General features: G+C 37.6%; 1 non-coding gene across 1 annotated transcript; it reads right to left on the bottom strand.

Annotated features, from left to right (window-relative positions):
- Nucleotides 1-404: 404 nt before the first annotated feature.
- LOC145110206 (small nucleolar RNA R71) lies at nucleotides 405-511 on the bottom strand. The gene has a single exon (XR_013709587.1). It is a non-coding gene; the product is annotated as a small nucleolar RNA R71 (small nucleolar RNA).
- Nucleotides 512-21511: the final 21000 nt, after the last annotated feature.

Below are 21511 nucleotides of genomic sequence, written 5' to 3'. Positions count from 1 at the left end.
ACTTGACTTTAGGTCATTATACTGACTTTAAATATCGGGTTGTCACAGGGGATTACAAGAAGTGCATTCGAGATGATGTGGGGCCGGGTTTAATACATCCTGCGATACCTGCCAATGCCACATTCGAGTTAAAGGGACATATCCTTACGGCACTCAAGGATATCCCATTCTATGGGAAGGATCATGAAGATGCTTTTAAGCATTTAGACGAGGTCAATGATATTGCGGATTATTTTAATACTCCTAATATCCTGAGGGAGACAGCTTTGTTAAGAATGTTACCAGTCACTTTCAAAGGAGCTGCAAAAGACTGGTTGAAGGCTCTTCCATCTGGTACGATCACCACATGGGCCCAATTGCGTGAGAAATTTCTAGATCAGTTTTGCCCACCCTCCGAAATCTCTAAACTCAAGAAGGCGATTGCCAACTTTGAGCAAAACCCGGGGGAGTCATTATACAAGGCATGGGAGCGCTACAAGGGGTTGTTAAGGAATTGTCCTCAACATGACCTAAATCTTCAGCAAGAAATGTCGATATTTTATGATGGGGTGAATGTCATGACTAGACAACTCCTTGATTCACAAGGACCACTAATAAAGAAGAACCCAATTCAGGCCAAGGAGCTGGTTGAAGAATTTTCAAAGCACTCTCGTGAGTATCACAACCCAGGACGCGATGGAATAAAAGGCAGTGGAGGTGCACAAACTGAAGAGATGGCTACTGTGATGGCAATGCTTAGCATTATGGATAGAATATTGACCCAAATGGACCAATCAATTCATGCAATTCGAGTTTGTTGTGAGAGATGTAGTGGCCCACATTTGACAAAAGATTGCACTTTGGATGAATATGGAAACAAGAAAGCTCAAGTTTGCTACTCAAGTGGGGACAAGTACGATGAAGACTGGAGGAAACCAAAGAAGGAGTGGCTGCCTTACGATGAATACAAGAAGCAAAAAGAGGAGAAATTTAGGCAAACTGGCCGGGGTTTCTATCAAAGAGAGCAACCACTAGTTGAGAAGAAATTAGAATTAGAGACCATGTTGATGAAATTTATGGAAGCTTCAGAAAAAAGACATGATGCTACTGACACTGCAATGGAAGAACAAAGAGCTATAATGAATAATCATCACGCAATGATGATAGATCTGCAGACATTAATAAAAAATCAGCAAGCCTCCATCAATAACCTTGAAGTACAACTTGGTCAACTTACCACTTTGGTTAATGAGAAGATGTTCCCGAAAAATCCTGAAAAGAAGACTCAATCTCACGTAATGGCCATAGATACTGAAGAAGAGGCGATTTCTAAGTTCCTAGAAGCCTTAGAAGTGGAGCCAGAGCAGCCCGATCCAAAGCCAAAGAAGCCGAAGCTCGAAAATGAAGAATCTGCTGGAATACCCAGTTCACGTCGTGAGCCCGCTATACTCACGTCGTGGGCCCGGTCGGAACAGAAAAAATCAGTATCTGTTCCAGCTTATAAACCACCTTTGCCATTCCCGTCTAGAGCTAATCTCAGTCCACTGGAGAGAGAACATCTGGAGTTTATCAAGCAATTGAAGGGTATTCCTATTAATACTCCTTTTATTGATTCGCTTGCAAAAGTTCCAGAATATGCTAAGTTCCTACAAGACTTGTTAGACACTCGTCAGCAATTAAAGGAGAATTCTAAGGTGATTCTAAGTGAGCAAAGCTCAAAAGCTGTGTTGGGAGAGATACCTAAGAAGATGGGGGATCCTGGACGACTCACTCTCCCATGTGAGTTTGGGAATAATATGAAGGTTTATGCTTTAGCCGATTCTGGGGCTAGCATAAATTTGATGCCTTATTCTTTTTTATCAAAAATTGAATATTCAGAAGTTAAAGGCTACAAAGATGACTATTCACATGGCGAACCGTTCAGTGACACAGCCCGGGAACATTGTGGAAGATATTCTCGTGAAAATTGGGAAATTCGTTTTTCCAATAGACTTTGTGGTTTTGGATATGAAAGAAGATCCCAATGTACCAATTATTCTTGGTCGCCCGTTACTTAACACTGCTGGAGCTCTAGTTGATATACGCGAGTCCAAGCTCACCTTGAGAGTTGGGGATGAGAAGGAAATTTTTGGAATAGAAGATGGTTTCCAAGGGAGTCATGCTCAAGAAGAGGTTTTCAACATAGATGAAGAGAATGAACTTGAAGAATTAGAGAAGCTCATGGAAGAAGAAATCAAAACAATTCAACAAGTTAAAAGAACAAAACCGAGAGCATCTGTTCCATTGTTAGTTGAAGTCATTGCCTACACGAATCCAACTTCTTGGGTAAGAAAGGAAGATGATGAGATCTCGAGTGATGAAGAGGAGGTTACTTCAAAAGTCACAAGTCCAGTGGTGAAAGAAGAGAAGGATACTATGGAGCTTAAAAATGATGGAAAATTGAAGATTCAAGGGATCAAACGCAAGCTCGATGGAGACGAAGTCAAGGTTAAAAAGGAGAATTCTAAAAAGGCGTATATTCGTCGAGTGCAAGCTTACAAGAGGCGTTTTAAGGAGCAAAAGATCCTGGTGGTGGATTCTTCTAACGAATCAACGTAGGAGGCACGGAGTCCAGCTCAAGACTCCTAAAAAAAAGCGCTTCTCGGGAGGCAACCCGAGTTTGGTTTGCATTTTTTTCCTCTTTCTTTTTAGTTTTTGCATTTTAGTCCTAGAAACATAGATCATATCATCCAACTCACTTTATTCATAATTAAACACTGAGTGTGGGGTCCCTAAAAATGAAGTGGTAATAATTCAGAATTTAGTTAATAGACAAACCTGGATAAAAATATATATATATATAAATTGTCATACAGTATTCACGACGTGAATCATTATGATTCACGACGTGAGTTCTGAATGAACCGGACAATAGATCGTTGATACATATCAGCCCATTTTCTGTTAAACTAAATGGCCCAAGACTAATCCATTTCTGATAAAGAATGAATGGCCCAAAATTAAGCCCAGACAGGACTCACGACGTGAATCCTTAAGGATTCACGACGTGAACAATAGCAATCACGGGACCACAGATTAAAGAATACAGAATCCCTTTGACCAACTCATTCTTTATTCCCACGAAGTGAACACGAAGACTGGTCCCCCATTTTTGCCCCGATTTCGGCCGACATACAATCCATTTTCGTTTTTGCTTACGTAATCTTTCAATCTAAGCTAATACTTCTTTATTCTCATGTATAATTCTTCTCTAATAGTTGAAACTTAGGGTTAGGGTTTGTAATTAGTTGAAATGTCGAAAATGTTCCCTAAAAATCCCGTAATAGCCTTGGAATGTTGATGATTTGTGGTTGAAATTAGCATAGGAGTAAACCCCAAGCATTGTATTGGCTCGATTTCTACAGAAAATGGACAGATTCAATTCGCGATGACGAACTCACGACGTGAATTTTTAGGAATTCACGACATGAATTCTGGACTGGACAGTTCCATGTTTCTTTTACTACTAATCTGTTGGGTTATTTCTTTTGGCTGTGTTTGCTGCTTGTTTTTACAGGAATGGGTCCCAAAAGAGAAGTTCCAACCGAGGTTTCTAGTCTCCACCTGTTTTACGCCTTTCCAACAAATATGTCACGGGATATATATACGCGTTGGAACAACCGGCTAGGATGGTTGTACAACCGGGAGATTGTTGTTGCACCCACTATTGAATGGGCACGTTTGAGGGAGGTCGGGCTTGTGGATAGGATGTCCCCGTTTCTTACTAAAAATTTTATTGGAGATGGTTTTTCTTTTACTTGCGCGGGGTGGCAAAATCTTTTCCGTGTCCAAGAGCGGGTCTATAAGGAGTTGTGTGTGGAGTTTTTCTCCACGGTGACATTCCACGAGAATGTCCAAGATCCCCGTTATCCGCAAGCACTGGTATTTCGTCTTGGGGGGAGTCTTGGGAATGTAGCCTAGTGGAGTTTTCGTGGAGGGTTGGGATTTATAATCCCGAAGAAGCAATGACTCCCGAGTGTGACATGTTTTTAAGGGAGGCAGCTCGAGGGTATGCTGATGGTGTTACTGGTTATGATTTTTGGCATAATATTGCCTCCAGGATATTCAATTCCGGAGTGTCTCCCGAGAGCAGCATTCGCTCTCCTATCCACCGTCTACTCCACCAACTGATCACTTTCTCCATTAATCACAGAAGGCATGGGGACAAAGTAACACAGCATAATCTCTTCTTTTTATGGTGCATCTTGCAACCGGGAGTGTGTTGCAACATTCCCTATTTTTAGCACGCTTCTTGGCTGGCTCTGCTGCCAGTTCTCGCCCCGGGAGCCCTATTTGTGGAGGGCAGTTCATTAACCGTTTGGCCCGATCATATGGGTTGCTTGTTCCTGATATCACTCGTTCCATGACTTGCATGGATGGATACGAGTTTAGTATGGGTTATTTGGAGACCATGCGGGTGGTCCAAAATTATGGAACCCACTGGGGTATTCTGCGGTCGGATGATGAGGATGGTGGTGAGCAGCAGGGTGATCAACCCGCACCACAACCAAGGCTGAGGAGAAGGAATGTTAGAGGAAGAGGAGAGCGAGGGCAGCCGGTGCATACACCCGCACCCATGGTAGGATCACATATTAGGGATAATATGACAGGGTATTTTGACCAGCTTTCCTTGAGCGTAAAGTGGATTGGAGGGACTATGGAGAATATGGTTCGACACTTCAATGTGGAGCAGCCTCCTCACCTGGGGTATCACTACCCAATTTGCCCTAGGATGAGTGAGTATCATGGACAAGGAGGAGATGGGGCGGACACTAGTGGAGCAAGCGAGGAGGATGAAGATGATTGATCGTTTAGTTTTATTTATTTATTATTTTTTTAGACTTATTTGGTTTTTTTTTATTTTGTTTGGATTGTAAGCCTTTAAGATATTATGTTACTTTGCTCTTCTTTGGTTGTTAACTTTCAGCTTGCTAAGGAGTCTTGGGGAAGGAGTAAGGTCGAGTCAAGAGTCGTGTTCGTTTAGGCGAGTGTCGTTCAAGTCTAGAAATTGAAAGTCGAAACCCACAATTGGAAATAAGTGTGGGGTGAGTCGAGAGAGAGGTTATAGTTAGAAGAGTCGTCAAAATACACTGAATTTAGAAGGGTCTTAATTCGTTGAGACGTTGAGTGGAGTATATAAGAAGGCAGTTTCAATTCTGGTTCACCCAGACTTCACGTCGTGAGCCTATATTGCTCACCTCGTGAGCAAAGTTACAAGGAAATGCAGAATGCGCAATCCCACGACTTCACGTCGTGAGCCTATACTGATTCACGTCGTGAGTTTTGAATTTCCACCACATTGATTTCGTTCCGCTCTTCTTCATTACATGGAATTACTACCATTCCTTATGACACTTTTGTGACGATTCGATGGGCTGTTTTCTCTAATATACAATGTGGCGTATGCTTTCCCACATTGTCTACACGATTTGGAGGCTTGCACCATTCTTTTTGAAGATTGAAGTTTTGATTGATGGCTGGTTTCGCAAGTTCGAGTCCAAGTTCTTATTTTTGAAGAGATCCAATATTCGAGATGCATATTTCAACCACACTTTTGGAGATGATCACGCCACTATCCCAGGGGAGTCTGTTCCTTTTTCTCCCTTTTTCTTAATTTTAATTTATTTTATGCATACAATGAGGGCATTGTATGTAATAAGTGTGGGGTAGGGGGTAGAAAAAGTAAGTTGCTAGAAAATTTGGTAAATTTATATTATCTAGAGAATTTGGAAAATTTAAAATTTTTAATAATTGAATCTAATAATAATAATAATTTGGACTTAAGTTTCTAGTGTTGCATTGGGATGATCTGATAAAGGCTCAAATGTTTAGTTGAGCCAATACACGTTATAGTGCATTTGTGGCCTCCCTTATTTTAGTGAAATCATGGAACAAAAACATAACCTTGCTTAGTTTGAGGGATGCAATATGTTTAGTAGCCTAAACTTGAAATGTATCCAGGAAAGATATGTCTTAACCAATAAGGGTTGAAGTAAAGCGCCCTTGCTTAAGCATGTAGGTTTTTTAGTGATATTTAAAAAAAAGAAGTGAGTACATGTAAAAAGAAAAAAAAGAGAGAGAAATTACCAAAAAAGTGAAAAATTGAAGAATTTTTGGCGCATAAAAGTATCAAAGTAAGAAGATCAAAGATCGAAAATTCTGAAGGTTCAGATATCAAAATTACACAAAGATGGTGAATTCAAAGAAATTGAAGATCAATTATCAAAGTAAAGAAGAATTCAGGAGCTCCAAGTTGTGGTATCTTCTAAAAAGTTGTAATTCTCTAGTTTATGTATGCTTGGGTAGCTTTACAAAAATATCTTGAAGTTAGAAAGCTTTCTGAGGATGGATTCGGAGGGTTGCATAAAATGAGCATTGTTCGAAAGAAGTGGGCGAGTGTTTATGAAGATTGTGAGTATTTAAAGAATGGGGGGGTTATTTAGGAAAAAAATTTAGACACAAATGCATGCGTTGAGGTCTTGGCATAATGGCTGAGCTTGAGTTGGATCGTTCTATGTGATATTGGTGGTGAAGGTTTGATTTAATAATTAGATTTGCTTGAGGGCAAGCAAAGAACAAGTGTGAGGTATTTTGATATTGCCAGATTGGTACATATTTTTAGGCAGTATTTAATTACATTTCTATTAATATTTTGGTCATTTGCATAGAATAATGGTACTTATAAGTTTAATTTGTTATTTTGCAGCCAAACAGAAGCATCTTCGAAGATAAGGACTGAAATTGACAGAATATGGAACTTTGGAGGATTGAAGGAAAGAAGAACGGAAAATCACCCAAAAGACGTTTTCACGACGTGAACAATTCATGGTTCACGACGTGAGTCGAGAATTCTAGAAGATATGCATACGGGTGGAAGAGTCCTTGCCGAACACGGTTATCTAATATTCACGACGTGAATCCTTATGGTTCACGACGTGAACTCGGGAAATCAGAATACTATACATTCCCTTGCCCATTACGATTTGAGGGACTTTTGGCTGATTGAAGGGTTTCCAGAAGGCGATTTTTAGCAGAAGAAAGGTCTTGGAAAAAGGTTTTCAACACCAAAAGAGTGAAGGTCTATAATTTAGTTCAGTTATTTGATACTTATGAACATGTTTCCTTATACTTTGATTTGTGTTATCGTGTTAGTTGCTATTATGAGCAGCTGAATCTAGCTACTCTTGTTTAGCTAGATGAAGCTTCTAACTTATGAATAGCTAAATTTTACATGGATTTATTTAGTTGGTAAATTTCTTGTGTTTGGTTTATAATTACCTAGCATGCTTATGGTTGTTTCTTTAGTTGCTTGATTCCATGTTCTGTGTAGCTTAGTGACCATTAACTGCATGAACTTGTTTACCTAATGATTTAGTGAACATTAAATTGTTAGAGCTAGGATTGACCAATCTTAGTTAGTAACTAAAGTAAATAAACTTAGCTGTACTAGAGAACGTAGATTGTGACTATAATTGCATTTGCATAATAAATCTTACATAGCATATTCATATTCATAATTGGTTCTGTGTTTAATTGTGTGTGACCATACATAGTTTTACATGAATTAATTAATTATTGGTAAAATTATACTTAAATTACTAATATAATTAAAACCAACTTGATAATCCATAATTATTAGCTAGCCATAAGGACGAAGTGGATTCGAACTAAACAAGAGTGTTTTTACTTATTGATTGAATTTGAGCTAAGTTCGTCTGATCTTGCAAAATCAGATAAAACCATTTTAAACTTGTTAATAATTAGGTTAATTTGATAGCAAGTAGATTAATTAGTAACACCGTTCCCTGTGATCGATACCCGACTTACCCAAGCTATACTATAATCTGACTAGGTACACTGCCTATAGGTGCATAGTTGGTCTAAGTTTGTTAGGTTATAAATATTAAAATTAGTGGGTACTTTTGTGCACATCACTTGTTTATATTTCTCCCTTACGTTAGTATGCCAGGTTGTCAGCTTCAACAATTGGTAGTGGATTCCGTTCTTCAGTTATTAGTGGGATGGCGTAAGGTCGGGGAGCTATTGGTTGGATCAGATCTATGTGTTTTTGGTCAACATGGTTGATATATGAGGGTGACCTTTTCTTCCTAGAAGACATACATGATCTTGGAGTTTTCAAGTTATAGACGAGGGAGTCAGGTATTCTCGATACCGATTTAGTCGTGATGAGTTGGTATTCATTCTTCGTCAGGTCGCGTATTTCTCGCTAAGGATCGAATCGGATTTTAGGTTTCAAGGAAGTGTCCGTATAGAGCATTGTTCCAGAGTTGCAGTGGACGTGATTTTAACTTTTGGGAGTTCCGCTCGGGTTTGGCATGTGCGTCGGGTTTTGGATATCCTTGTGGTGTTGCTATTGGTTCTGCCATTTCGAATGGCATTGGCTTGTACAAGTAAGGAGTGGACTCAGAAAAAAAAACCCATAAGGGATTCGGAGGGTATTTTAAGAGTAAGATGAGGGGCATAATTCGAAGACAAAATCTAATTTAAGTAGGGGAGAGATGTAACACCCGTTTTACAGGATGGATTAATGGCGACCTGAAGGAGTCAAAGTTTGGTTTTTGAGGAAAATTATTTTCCACGACGTGGTGTAGAGATACCCACGACGTGGCATGGCTTTTTAAGATCGCGCTTTTCTAGTGAGCACCACGACATGGCAAGTAATGTGCCACGATGTGGTGGCTGTGGCAGCCCAAGCCCATGATCTTTTAGGGTTTCTTTCGTATTTAAAGCTCTAACTTCAAGGTTAGGGAATCCTCTTAAGCCTCCAATCTTCCTAAATGAAACCCTAGCATCCCTTTCACCACTTTGATCCTCCCCTCCACTCTTTCATCTATTTGTGAGCTTTTAGTGTTGATTTTGATGCTTTGGAGAAGAAGAAGGTGTTCTTGGTGCATAGATCCGGCAAGCAAGTTCCCTCACCACCTTGGAGCACATATTTTGGACCATTGTAAATCCTCAAGTTCCAACCTATATGTTCCATGCTTCTAGATATAGGCTTTTATGATTTGTTCTTCATTTTTGGGTTAGTTTAAGTTCTTGGATTCCATAAAGTTGACAACTTTATGGATCCTTAGGGTCCCTTTGAGGTTTGGTGTGCTAGATTTGAAGTTGGGTTTAGTTTTGGTTCCATGCATGAGATTTTGACCTTATTTTCACCATGTTGACCTAACCAAGTGCAAGATATGCATTGGACATGCATATCCACAAAGCAAGGGTTTTCATGAAGCTTATGGACATTTGAAATTATCCTTGAAGAGATGAGTGTGTGTCTTAATGGATTAAGAGCTTAATCCATTAAGTGGTTTCTGGATAGTTCCTACAAAGTGGCAACCTGCTTACCTCATCGTGGTGAGTGGATTATTAGCGACTATTTTGTCGAGGGATTTCCACGCGTGGCAGGTGCATGACCACGACGTGATGATCGGTTGTGTTGACTTTTGATTCTTGACTTTGACCGTTGACCATTGAATTTTTGACCAGTTTGACTTTTGGTCAAACTTTAAGAGGTGTTGAGCTATAGTCTAAGGTTCAGCTTGTGATTTGTTTGTGAGGTTCGTGTAGCTGATTTTATGGGACTTTGAGTAGTGAGTCTTCTCACTGTATTACCTATGTCTTAATGGTGTGCATGCTAGACTAGTTGAGTCTTACTTGTTGATTGTTGTTGTTTGTGTATCTGAGTTGTTAATAACTCCAGGAATGCTGATAGTTATTTAGGTTGTTGATAACCCATAGGGTTGATGTGAGCCCATAGGACTATAGATAGTCCCAGGGTTGTTGTTAACCCTTAAACATTTGTATTGTTGTGTTGCATGTGATATTTAGGATCCCTGATAGTCCCACGGTTATTGATAACCCATAACTAATTAATATGTTGTGTTATATGTGATATTTTGGGGAACTCACTAAGTTTTGTGCTTACAGTTGTGGAGTAAATGTTTTTCAAGTACTTATCGGATTGAGAAGCCGGGACTATATACACACATCAACAGTTTTATGATTTGAGATTCTACATTGTCTTCCTTATTACTCTGGTTTTAAATTATGGCTTGTTAAATATGACTCGATCATTTAGAGCATTCTCATGGTCCTTTTGGATAATGCTCATCGAGCATTTGGAGCACTTGGAACTCAATGGAACACTTGGGGTTCATGGAGCATGTGACAAAGGACCGGATCATCTTAGAATGGTATGGATTATCTGACAAAGGAACGGATCAAGTGTCAAAGGAACGGATTATATAAAAGGGTGTTTGGAGCATCTGGAAGAGGTTTGGAGCACTTTAGAGAGAAATAAAGCAACAAGAAAACATGTTGCGCCATATGATGAAGTGCTGCAAGAAGGATGTTGTTGCGCCAAGGGCATTCCTTATTGCGCCAATCATATCCCTCTTACGCCATGAAGAGTCCCTCTTGCGCCATGAAGAGTCTCTCTTGCGCCATGAAGAAACCTTGTTGCGCCAAGTAGGTTCTTATTGCGACAAGATGGTCCTTGTTGCGCCGAAATGGTGCTGTTGCTCCAACCTAGAAGTTCTTGTGCCACACTTGAAGCATGGTGCGCCATCCTTGCACATGTCGCGCCATCATGGTGCAAGATGGGACATTTTGGTTCCTTCATGAGCCATCGTGTCGTTGATGAGCCAAGTATGCTATTAAGTCATTTATCATGCTCAAGATCGTTCAAGGATGCTCTGAAGTTGGTATTTCTCAAGTATTACACCATGTTGTGCCACCATGATGGATGTTCGACCATTAGTGTTCATGATGTGCCACTTGTACATCATGATGCTCCATATGGAACAAGGTGCTCCATCATGTGTGTTATTGATGCTCATGGTTTGTATGACATGGAAGAATGTTCTAGAAGATGTTGCATGGCGGATTGTGATTGGTTGACACCTTTCATGGACCTATGGGCCAATAGGCTTGGCCTATTAGGGTTTTAGTTCTGATCCCTCAAGTATAAATAGGGATGAATGCTTGGTCATTTGATGTGTCTTGTATCTTCTATCCTTAGTGAGTAGGACGAATCTCCGGTGAATTGTACTTGTAAGCTCTGTTTGAGAACTCTAAAATAAAGAATACTCCCCTCCTTCACGTAGACGTAGGTCACCTTGGCCGAACCATGTAAATACCGTGTCTTTGTGTGCTTTTAGTTTTTCTTGTTATCCGCATTACTTCCTAACAAGGGTCATTAGAACTTGGCAAGTGGCATCAGAATTGGTTTGAGTCTTGACAAGTATAGCTTGTTTTCCCTAACAAGTGGTATCAGAGCTGTGGTTTGTGTCCTATTGATTGAATATGGCATCTCACAAGTTCGATTTGGAGAAGTTCAATGGTTCGAATGATTTCACCTAACAAGTGGTATCAGAGCTGCCGTTGGCACTAGAAGGAAAAGCGAAACTGCCAAAGGACATGATGGATGTAAGGAAGGTTGATATTTTGGCAAGATTGCATAGCGCTATTCTGTTGAGTTTAATAGATGAAGTACTAATAAAGGTCGTGGATGAAACGAGTGCATCTGGGCTTTGGGAGAAATTGTGTGTCAAGTATCAGAAAAATTCTCTGAAGAATAGGATATATTAGAAGAAACGTTTATATACCCTTCGGATTTCGGAAAGCACCCAAGTGAAGGATCATCTAGACAACTTCAATAGGATCATCTTGGACCTACAAGGTGTGAATGTAAAGATTAAGGACGAAGCTCAATAATTTATACTCTCATGTTCACTGCCGAATTCTTATGGAAATATCGTTGATACAATGTTGTATGATAGGAAAACGATCATTGTGAATGATGTGAAGGATTCTTTGATGTCCAAGGAACTGAGAGGAAACGTTTCAGTTGGACAAAAAGTTTCATGTTATGGTTTGTTCACAGACAGAAGAAGAACATCGGATAAAGGTGGAGGTAACATAGGGAAGACAAGTTTCGAATCTAAAGACAACATCAAATGTTATAACTTCTGATGGGGTTGGAGCACTTTAACAACCTTAAGGTGCACATACAGCCCTAAATGCTTTGGATCTATGTTTTCTCTAATTATACAGGCAATTTGATTTTCCAAAGCATTATCCTAACTAGCATACAAAGCATGAGTACTTGTATAACAAAAAAACTTGTTAGATGACATACCTTTTCTTGTAGCTTGTTAACTTGGACCTTTAAGAGCCTAGAACCCCAAATGTGATGCCTCAAATGTTTCACAAAACACCAAAAACAATGGAGGACTTAAGAGAATATTACTTGCACACAAAATCGGCTATGCTCTTCAAAAGATCACTAGTGGCCGATTTCATATGCTAAGGGGCTTCTTATATAGTGTGACAAGGATTAGTGTTACATCCATGTAAACCCTAATGTTCATGACCTTTCATCTTACTTAGGCTCCAAGGGTTAAACCTCCATGGACTATCCATGGACTACCATGTTGGTTTAGCCCAACCTAAATAACCATAGTCCCACACTATAAGAATCATTGATTTAACAAATCAACCCCTTACATTTAATTAGTCTCTTTTGATCACTAAATTAATTCCAAATTAATTCTTGATCAATACTAATTAAATAATATGATTTCATATTAATATATTAATAAATCATAAATAACCTCTTCTCAAACGTCCATCCTGATGGGTTTTGAGCATTCTAGCACTCCTAAGTGTACATGCATCCCTAAATACCTTGGATCTATGTTTTCTCTATATTATACATGCAAATATGATTATTCAAAGGTATTACCCTAACTAGCATACAAAACATTGATACTTGGATAATAAACTAGATAGAAATACATACCTTGTTGATGTAGCTTGACTCTATGAAGCTCGAGAGCCTAGTGCCCCAAGTGTGACACCTCAAATGGTTCACACAACATCATCAACACTTGGAATAACCATGAAAATAAGACCCTCATGCTCAAATCGGCTAACCCTCCTCTATATGTCACTAGTGCCAATTTCTTGAGTTAAAGGGGTCCTTATATAGTGTGCACATTAGGGTTACACCATGTAACTCATGACTTTACCCATTCCTTATGCTCCATGGGTTTTAACCTCCATGGAGTATCCATGGGTCACCACATGGGTTAAACCCAACATAAGGAATCATGGATCATAAGCCCACATATATAATAATGAATGATTTACACAATCAATCCCCATATATTTAACTAGTCTCTTTTTGATCACTAAATTAAGTCCAAATTAATTCTTAATCAATACTAATTAAATAACATGATTTCATATTAATATATTAGAACTTATAATATATTAATATGTCACAAATGTCATCTTCTCATAAAACGGTCTATCAAAATGTTCTGATGCCATGCAACCCAAATGGACCATGCCGGGTCGGGTCAAGTACATACAAAATATATTAATATGTCACAAATGTCTCCCACTTGGATAAGTCTAAAACTATTATTGAGTATGACTTCAAGAACCGACTGGCAATCGTAGCTCTCAAAAGCCGTTGTCGAACTCTGACCTTGTCGATGAACTCTGACCTTTGTCAATGACTTGTCCATTAGATAGGGGATCATATATTCCTCCATTCTAGATATCGTATGGACTGAGACATGGATTATAAATCATTCTCTCTGTCCATTTGTTGTTTCTAGATTTCCGATTTATGACGACTGACTAATTTGAACAAACCAAATCAGTCCAGGCCCGGCCGAGCACTTACATTTGTCATCACTAAATCATCGAGGGGCCCACAGACATTGCTTTTATCCCGAAGGTAAAAGGAATGGATAAACTTCGACTCATATGGCTTGTTCTACTACTTGTTGAATCATACACAAAGGCACGTTTTATAACATCGAGTTACCAATGCGTTTTCGCGCAATCAATGTACAACCAAATCATAGTAACAACTCATATCTCTAGGTTTGAAGAATATAAGATATTATCGTCTCATGATCACTCGTGATAAAATCCATGAAGTGATTTAAATGAGCACGGGTTGAATCCAATACTCAGAACTTATGAGTACTCATGAGTGTTGTAGCAATACTTTGCTATGTCCAACATCTTAGACATCTACAAGCCAACTCATGACAGTCTTGATTCATATCTACTTCCAACATATGACTAACTGTGGATGGTTTGAATAACTTAGCCATTCAGGAAGAATGACCTAGTTTATTCTGGAAGTCAAAACATGCAAAATGAAACATAAAAATAATCGAATCCAATATGGTCTCAGAACATATAAATAAAACACCTTTTATTTATCACCATATTGATTACCCATTATTCATTGTATACTGTTTCAAACTATCAACTTTATACTTGAATTAAAACAATAGTTGTCCCATGCTCCAAGCATGTACACTATGTATTCTAAACACTAGTCATGCCATACACCAAGTATGAACACTATGTTTGTTTAAACATTAGTTATGCCATACATCAAGTATGCACACTAAGTTTGTCTATGATCTTTACTCTGTGAAATAGATCGATTGAACATAATTTCAATGATCTCATTTCACAATCCTAATTCCTTATCGCAAATGCAAGAATTCCAAGTCCTGCCATTTACCAAAATCTGTTAGATTATAAACTTATATGCATTGATCCTCTTGTAATGATTATGCACAAAGTCACAAAGACTTGTCAAAAGACATTACAGAGTATTCCAATGGAGATCAACTCCATGGAAATATCCTTCTTGCATTAAGTTTTTCTAATATTACACAGATTGAATAATTTCCACCTGTGGAAACATTTCCATATTCCCATTTTGACTATCACTTCTGAACAAGAGTCGCCTCTTTTCAGAATATGTTAATATGGTCCTTCTAAAATTAACACTATACTTCCAACTGTCCCTGAGCAACCAATCTTTGGTAAACCTTAGATTGTCCTCGACAATTGCTTAATCAAATTAGTCACATCCAATTCTAGACTTTTTCCCTCTTAATGCCCTGAGCATTTGGAAAATTTCGAAATGATGAATATTATAGAACATGCAATCGATCCTATATCCGAAGCATATGGGACACGATTCATGATGTCTCACATAAAGACATGATACTACACCAGTCCTTTTGCTACAATATTTCTATTTGCCAAGTTCTCATAATTCAGATTATGAAAAGGGATGTTGTAATCATAATCGAATTTTAGAACGCAAATAATGGACCCATATATAGAATTTGCTTATGTTGAGCCATTCCAACACAAAATTCATATATATCCTTGACTAAAGATGATTAAAGACCTCAATCTAAGCTTTTAGAATTGAAATTAAGTACAATTTCCTATCCCTTAATTATAGCAAAACAATTTGTCAACCCCTGCAACTTCACGAATTGAAACTTTTGTTTTCTATAATTAACATTGTTGTCTTGCAATACTAATCATAATTATCATGCTCCCACTAACATGAGAATTATTAGCATAACACTTATGCTCCCACTAGCTTTGACATGTACTCAGAAATCAGTTGGACTTCTAGAAATCAATACTTTATTGACTTTCTTACAAAAGTTCATATTTCTTATACAAGATTGCTTTGATAAGACTTTATCAAAATCATACACCTTATCTTAGATAGCTCGCAGGTGTGTTTAAACAATTTTAGAACTATGAAAAAGGATTTTGTAATCATAGTCTCGATTGTTTAGACTTTTGCCATTTCTCATAAGTCCATATTAGTGTGTCGGTTAACCACGCATGCTCCACTAACGACTTTTAGATTGCAAAGATCACAATTGCTATCTTACTTAAAAACTACTTGGTGGAAGTGTTTCCTCACCATCATTTTCATGAAACGGAGAGAAACCTTATGACCCTTAGATTTTATGGTGTATGTGTTCTTATCCACATGAATTTTTCAAAATCATAACCACAAGACTAGGTTAGTGACAAATCAAAACTCATATGGATTAAACTTGTGCAATCTTAACTTCTCGCCACCTGGCAGTACAGGGGCCTGCCATTGCTTCCAAGTTGTTATGCATCCAATTGAGAACTCTCAGAACTCATATGCAAAGCCAACTTTCACTGGAATGGGCACAGAAGTAGGAATATGTCAACATGATAGGTTATAAACCTCAAGTCGTGTGTTAGTGATGAACTACAAGTTTTATTCTTGATTATATCTTGAAGCTTTTCCAAGATCTCTAAGACTCCCACTGTCCTCTTGACATATAAGACTCACTTGTCAAATATTCAAGAGATAGTGCGGACTATTTATCAAGACAAACACTTCACACAATTGGCCTAAGTTGGTCTTTGTTTTATCCAAAACATCACAACTTACCAATTTCAAATATACAAGAGTAGGACACTGTTACTCTTACATTTGACAAGTGTTATAAACATTTCTTTAAGATATTTCACTCAAATTACAATCCTGGAGTATGACTCTAAGACTTGTTTTGGAACAAAGTATGGCTCATCTTCTTGATTTAACCATTTCAGCAATTCTTGATTCCTCTTCTTAGCCATAGGAATGCACTAAGATTTCCTTAGAGGACTAATTGTGATATGATTTCTAAATCATTAAGAGGATCACAAAACCTGATACTAAAGTACTCTCCCATCTTTTCAGATTTGAGAAACTTTTATCTTTCTGCCTGATTTGATTCTTCTCATTCGTTCTGCCATACATCGAAACTTTTCCAACGTTTCAGAATTATACTTAAACTAGTAAGTATAACCATATTTACTAAACTTTAGTAAATCATGACGAATAGTCTTATCGATCTTTTGTGGTGGACTTGATCAGTGCACCAGAATGTGTACTCGATCCCTTAGTCCTTCACTTGACTCACATATACATGTGAACAAGGAATTAATCTTAATTTTCCAAAGATGAAAATTCTCATTCATCATACTATACAACTTGCATGATTTCCAAGTTTCTATCCAACTAAAATCTTGGGTGATGAGAATCTTTCCTTATTTGGTAAATTATGACACTACCACAAATGAAAGAATCAAGTCCATTTTTCCAATATTGCTATCAATAGAATCATATAAACAACCATTTTTCACAAATGCCACTGTAAGGATATTTAAAATAAATATAAAATTAAAACCTTTTTATTTTATTTCAAAACTTTGCGGAAAAAAAAACTTATCCTTTCAGTGCAAATGCATATGAAAAACTTGTTATCTATTCCTAAGCAATATACCATAACTCCTAAGCAACAACTCAAAAATTCTGATCACCGAACCATGCGATCGAAATCCATCTTCGCGATCAGAATCAACATATACTTCCTTTAAGTTTCTTCACTTTTCTTTGATTCTTAAAACAACAACATGTGACCCAGTCACATCATGTAATGAGAGTCTCAGAATAGAAACTTAACAGAGTTAGATAGTGGACTTCACCTGAAGTAGAATCAAACATCTTGACTTGATCGACCCTATGATCCTTCAGGTAAATAGGCAGTTTTGTAACCAATTACCCTTCCTTTGGCAATATAAACATATGGACTCTATGAAAATGGTACACAGGACTATCACAGACTTAGACTTTCTCTTTACCATTTGGTCAACCGAGTTGACTATGGCCGATCCCTTTCCATTGGGAAGAGAAAGCTTTTTCTGGATATCCAATGTTACCATTGTCAATGTCCATTTAAGGTTTGGGAAGTTGATCTTCTTAATCAAACTTGCTTTACTAGTCCTCCAAATCATTGCTGATTCAGCAGCACCAAACAAATAGATAAGATCATTTAAGGGTCATGTCATAGTCTGTTTCATAGTAGTCCCAAAGGAACTCACCATGTGACTTAGAAAGTGATTCAACATACAACTTTCTTAAGACTTTGACACCCAACTCTCCCGACTTGCAATATGTGATTTCATCTCCAAGATGTGAGCACACATAGACTTTGTTTGCCAATAGGGCTTGAGTAACCTTGAACTTGTGGGTTAGGCAGAATAATTGGAGGAGGTGGAGGAAGTGAAGTTCCAAGAGATTTGGGAAGATCATAGATGTCTGAACTAGACATCTTTTAGGAGATATTCAAGATAGTTGATTTAAAGTCCTTAATATAACACCCAATATGAAATATTAAGGCTAGGACCCAACACAATATTTTATAACTTGGAAGAGGGATGTCGTAATCCAAGCTATAGAATATTTGAAGGTAGGTGAATGACGATTCACCAATTTCCACCATGAAAAACGAAATAATTTATTAGGTTTTAATTGGTTTTGAAACTCCTAGATCTTTTGAGATTCATTGAACTGTTCAACGGCATGTTTCAATCTCGATTGTGCCCTTCAGGTTTTGTGACTAGGATGCCGAGGATCACAAAACAAGGTGTGAAGTAACCATGCAAATATAATTGGTACCCTTAATATTTACCCCTTAATCGATGTGCTGGTTAACCACACGCGCTCCTCGATACTATGATAAACATTAAGTTACCCTTTTCCTACCTTGTTAAGTCAAGCTAGTGTGCCGGTTAACCACACGCGCTCCACTAACCGACTTAAGCAAAGTGCAAAGTGTAATTTCATGGGTTAGCACCTTATTCACATTTTCCTAAGTAACTAAGATTGGGAATTTATAAAAGGTTTAGTTACTTAGTATTTATCATTAATACTTTTAATGAAGGGAGAATTATAGTCCTTGTCCTACCCGTTCGGCTAACGACCCTACACCAGTCAAGGAAGCGGTGGGTGAGAGTGGACACCCATTAAAACTGCCATTTTATAGGCAGTAACCTTATACGCCCCTTATAGACCAGCTTCATGAATGAGGCCTACTAACGGTAAGACTGACTTGCTCTTATACATATATATATATTATTAACTTATAATATTATAAAGTATAAGGGTTGAATTTTAACTTTTAAAATTCTAAGGGCCTAACTTGGAATTAAAGTGTTCATAAGGGAAAACTTTTCAAATTCCAAAACTTGAGGGCAAGTTTTGAAACTATTCAAAACTATTCAATTCCATAACTTATGTGTTTAAAGTAGTTTTAATACAAAAAACTCTTCAAGTTCCATAACTTAAGGAAAAGTTATGGAAGACTTTAAACTATTAAAAGAATGTAACTTTTCCTTTATTCATAACTTATGAAATATTTATGAGTTTTATGATTCTTAAATGTGCCTTTTCATATAACTTGAGGACAAGTTACAAAAACACATTTTAGAACCAACTCTTAGATTAATTTGGATTGAAAACTACAATTTCACATAACTTTTTCTATTAATCTAAGCAACTCATAAGAACAAGATAATTTAATCAAACTTTTTCATGTAATTAGCCTAACCATAAAACTAATACAAAACATGAATCTATTGACAATTATCTTTGAAATTGGATTACCATGAACATTACCACATCAAAAACAGGTTTATAAGTTGAAAAACAACTTAGGGTAATGTTCGTAGTCCAATTCCAGCCAAAATAGTCGAAGATATGCTGTCTGGGGTTCCAACTCGTTGAGTGCATGAACCAACTCGGCGAGTTGGATGAATTTTGCCTTGGACTCGCCGAGTCCCTTTATGGACTCGGTGATTCTGCTGTTCAGACAGCAAAAAACTTCGATTTCTCAGCAATTTTAGCAAGTATAACAAGAAAACAAGCCTAGGATCTTATACCACTGATGGGTTTTGAGCATTTTAACACTCCTAAGTGTACATGCAACCCTAAATACCTTGGATCTATGTTTTCTCTATATTATACAGGCAAATATGATTATTCCAAGGTATTACCCTAACTAGCATACAAAACATTGATACTTGGGTAATAAACTAGATAGAAATACATACCTTGTTGATGTAGCTTGACTCCATGAAGCTCGAGAGCCTAGTGCCCCAAGTGTGACACCTCAAATGGTTCACACAACATCATCAACACTTGGAATAACCATGAAAAGAAGACACTCATGCTCAAATCGGCTAACCCTCCTCTATATGTCACTAGTGCCAATTTCTTGAGCTAAAGGGGTCCTTATATAGTGTGCACATTAGGGTTACACCATGTAACTCATGACTTTACCCATTCCTTATGCTCCATGGGTTTTAACCTCCATGGAGTATCCATGGGTCACCACATGGGTTAAACCCACCATAAGGAATCATGGATCATAAGCCCACATATATAAGAATGAATGATTTACACAATCAATCCCCATATATTTAATTAGTCTCTTTTTGATCACTAAATTAAGTCCAAATTAATTCTTGATCAATACTAATTAAATAACATGATTTCATATTAATATATTAGAACTTATAATATATTAATATGTCAAAAATGTCATCTTCTCATAAAACGTTCTATCCAAATGTTCTGATGCCATGCAACCCAAATGGACCATGTCGGGTCGGGTCAAGTACATACCAAATATAGTTATGGACTTAGACACTAATCCAACACATCCTTACAAATTGTTCTGGTGAAATGCAACCCAAATGGACCATGCTACTTTTGGGTCAAGTACATACCAAATATAGTTATGGACTTAGACACCTTATCCAACAGTCTCCCACTTGGATAAATCTAATCACTATAACTGCAAGTACGACTTCAAGAACCGACTAGAAATCGTAACTCTTAAAAGCCTTTTTCGAATTGTGACACGCCATTTTAGCTAAGGGATCATATAATCCTCTGTTCTCAAGATATCAGCCGGACAAATACATGGAACATAGTCATTCTTATTGTCCATCGTTTGTTACCCGATTTCCGATTTGTTTGACATAAAACTTAATCGAACACATCAATTGAGTTCTGACCGGACCCGACACATAAGTCAAAAAAAATCATCGAGGGACCCAAGATATCGCTTTTAATTCTCCAATGACTAAAAGGAACAGATAAACTTCGACAGTATATGCTTGTACTAACTACTTGTTAAATCATACACAATAGTGCGTTTTATAACATCAAGTTACATATGCAGTTTCGCACTATCAATGTACAAACAACTCATAGTCAATAACTCATATATCTTGGTTTGAAGACTTACATGATATTATCGTCTCACGATCACCCGAGATAAATTCCATGAAGTGATACAAGTGAGCGTGGGTTTAATCCAATACTCAGATCTTATGAGCACTCATGAATGTTGTAGCAAACTTTGCTATGTCTAATACACTTCAGACAATATACAAGCTAAATTCATGATAGTCTTGCCTCAATACCTACTTCCAAAGTATGATCGACTGTGGACAATTTGAATAATTTAATTATTCTGGAAGTCAAAACATGCAAAAATGAAACAATAGTAAATGATTAACACAACATAGTAACATTACTTATAAATAAAAAACACCTTTTGTTTAATAATCAAATGTCAATTACATTTCAACTATTACAGGTTCCAAAAAATTATATCTAATAATTTAACTAATATCATCCTTCAGCCCGATGTGCCTCACATGCTGTAAGTGCTTAACCCTGCTCAGTCCCTTCGTGATGGGATCTGCTGGGTTCTCCTTTGAATATACCCTCTTTGCTACGAGGAGTCCCTCT

Source organism: Lactuca virosa, chromosome 4 (genome assembly GCF_052849685.1).
Source record: "Lactuca virosa cultivar CGN04683 chromosome 4, Lactuca_virosa_CGN04683_v6, whole genome shotgun sequence".
Taxonomy (NCBI): Eukaryota; Viridiplantae; Streptophyta; class Magnoliopsida; order Asterales; family Asteraceae; genus Lactuca; species Lactuca virosa.
The sequence above is the reverse complement of the archived record's forward strand: the minus strand, read 5'-3'. Positions and strand labels throughout refer to the sequence as shown.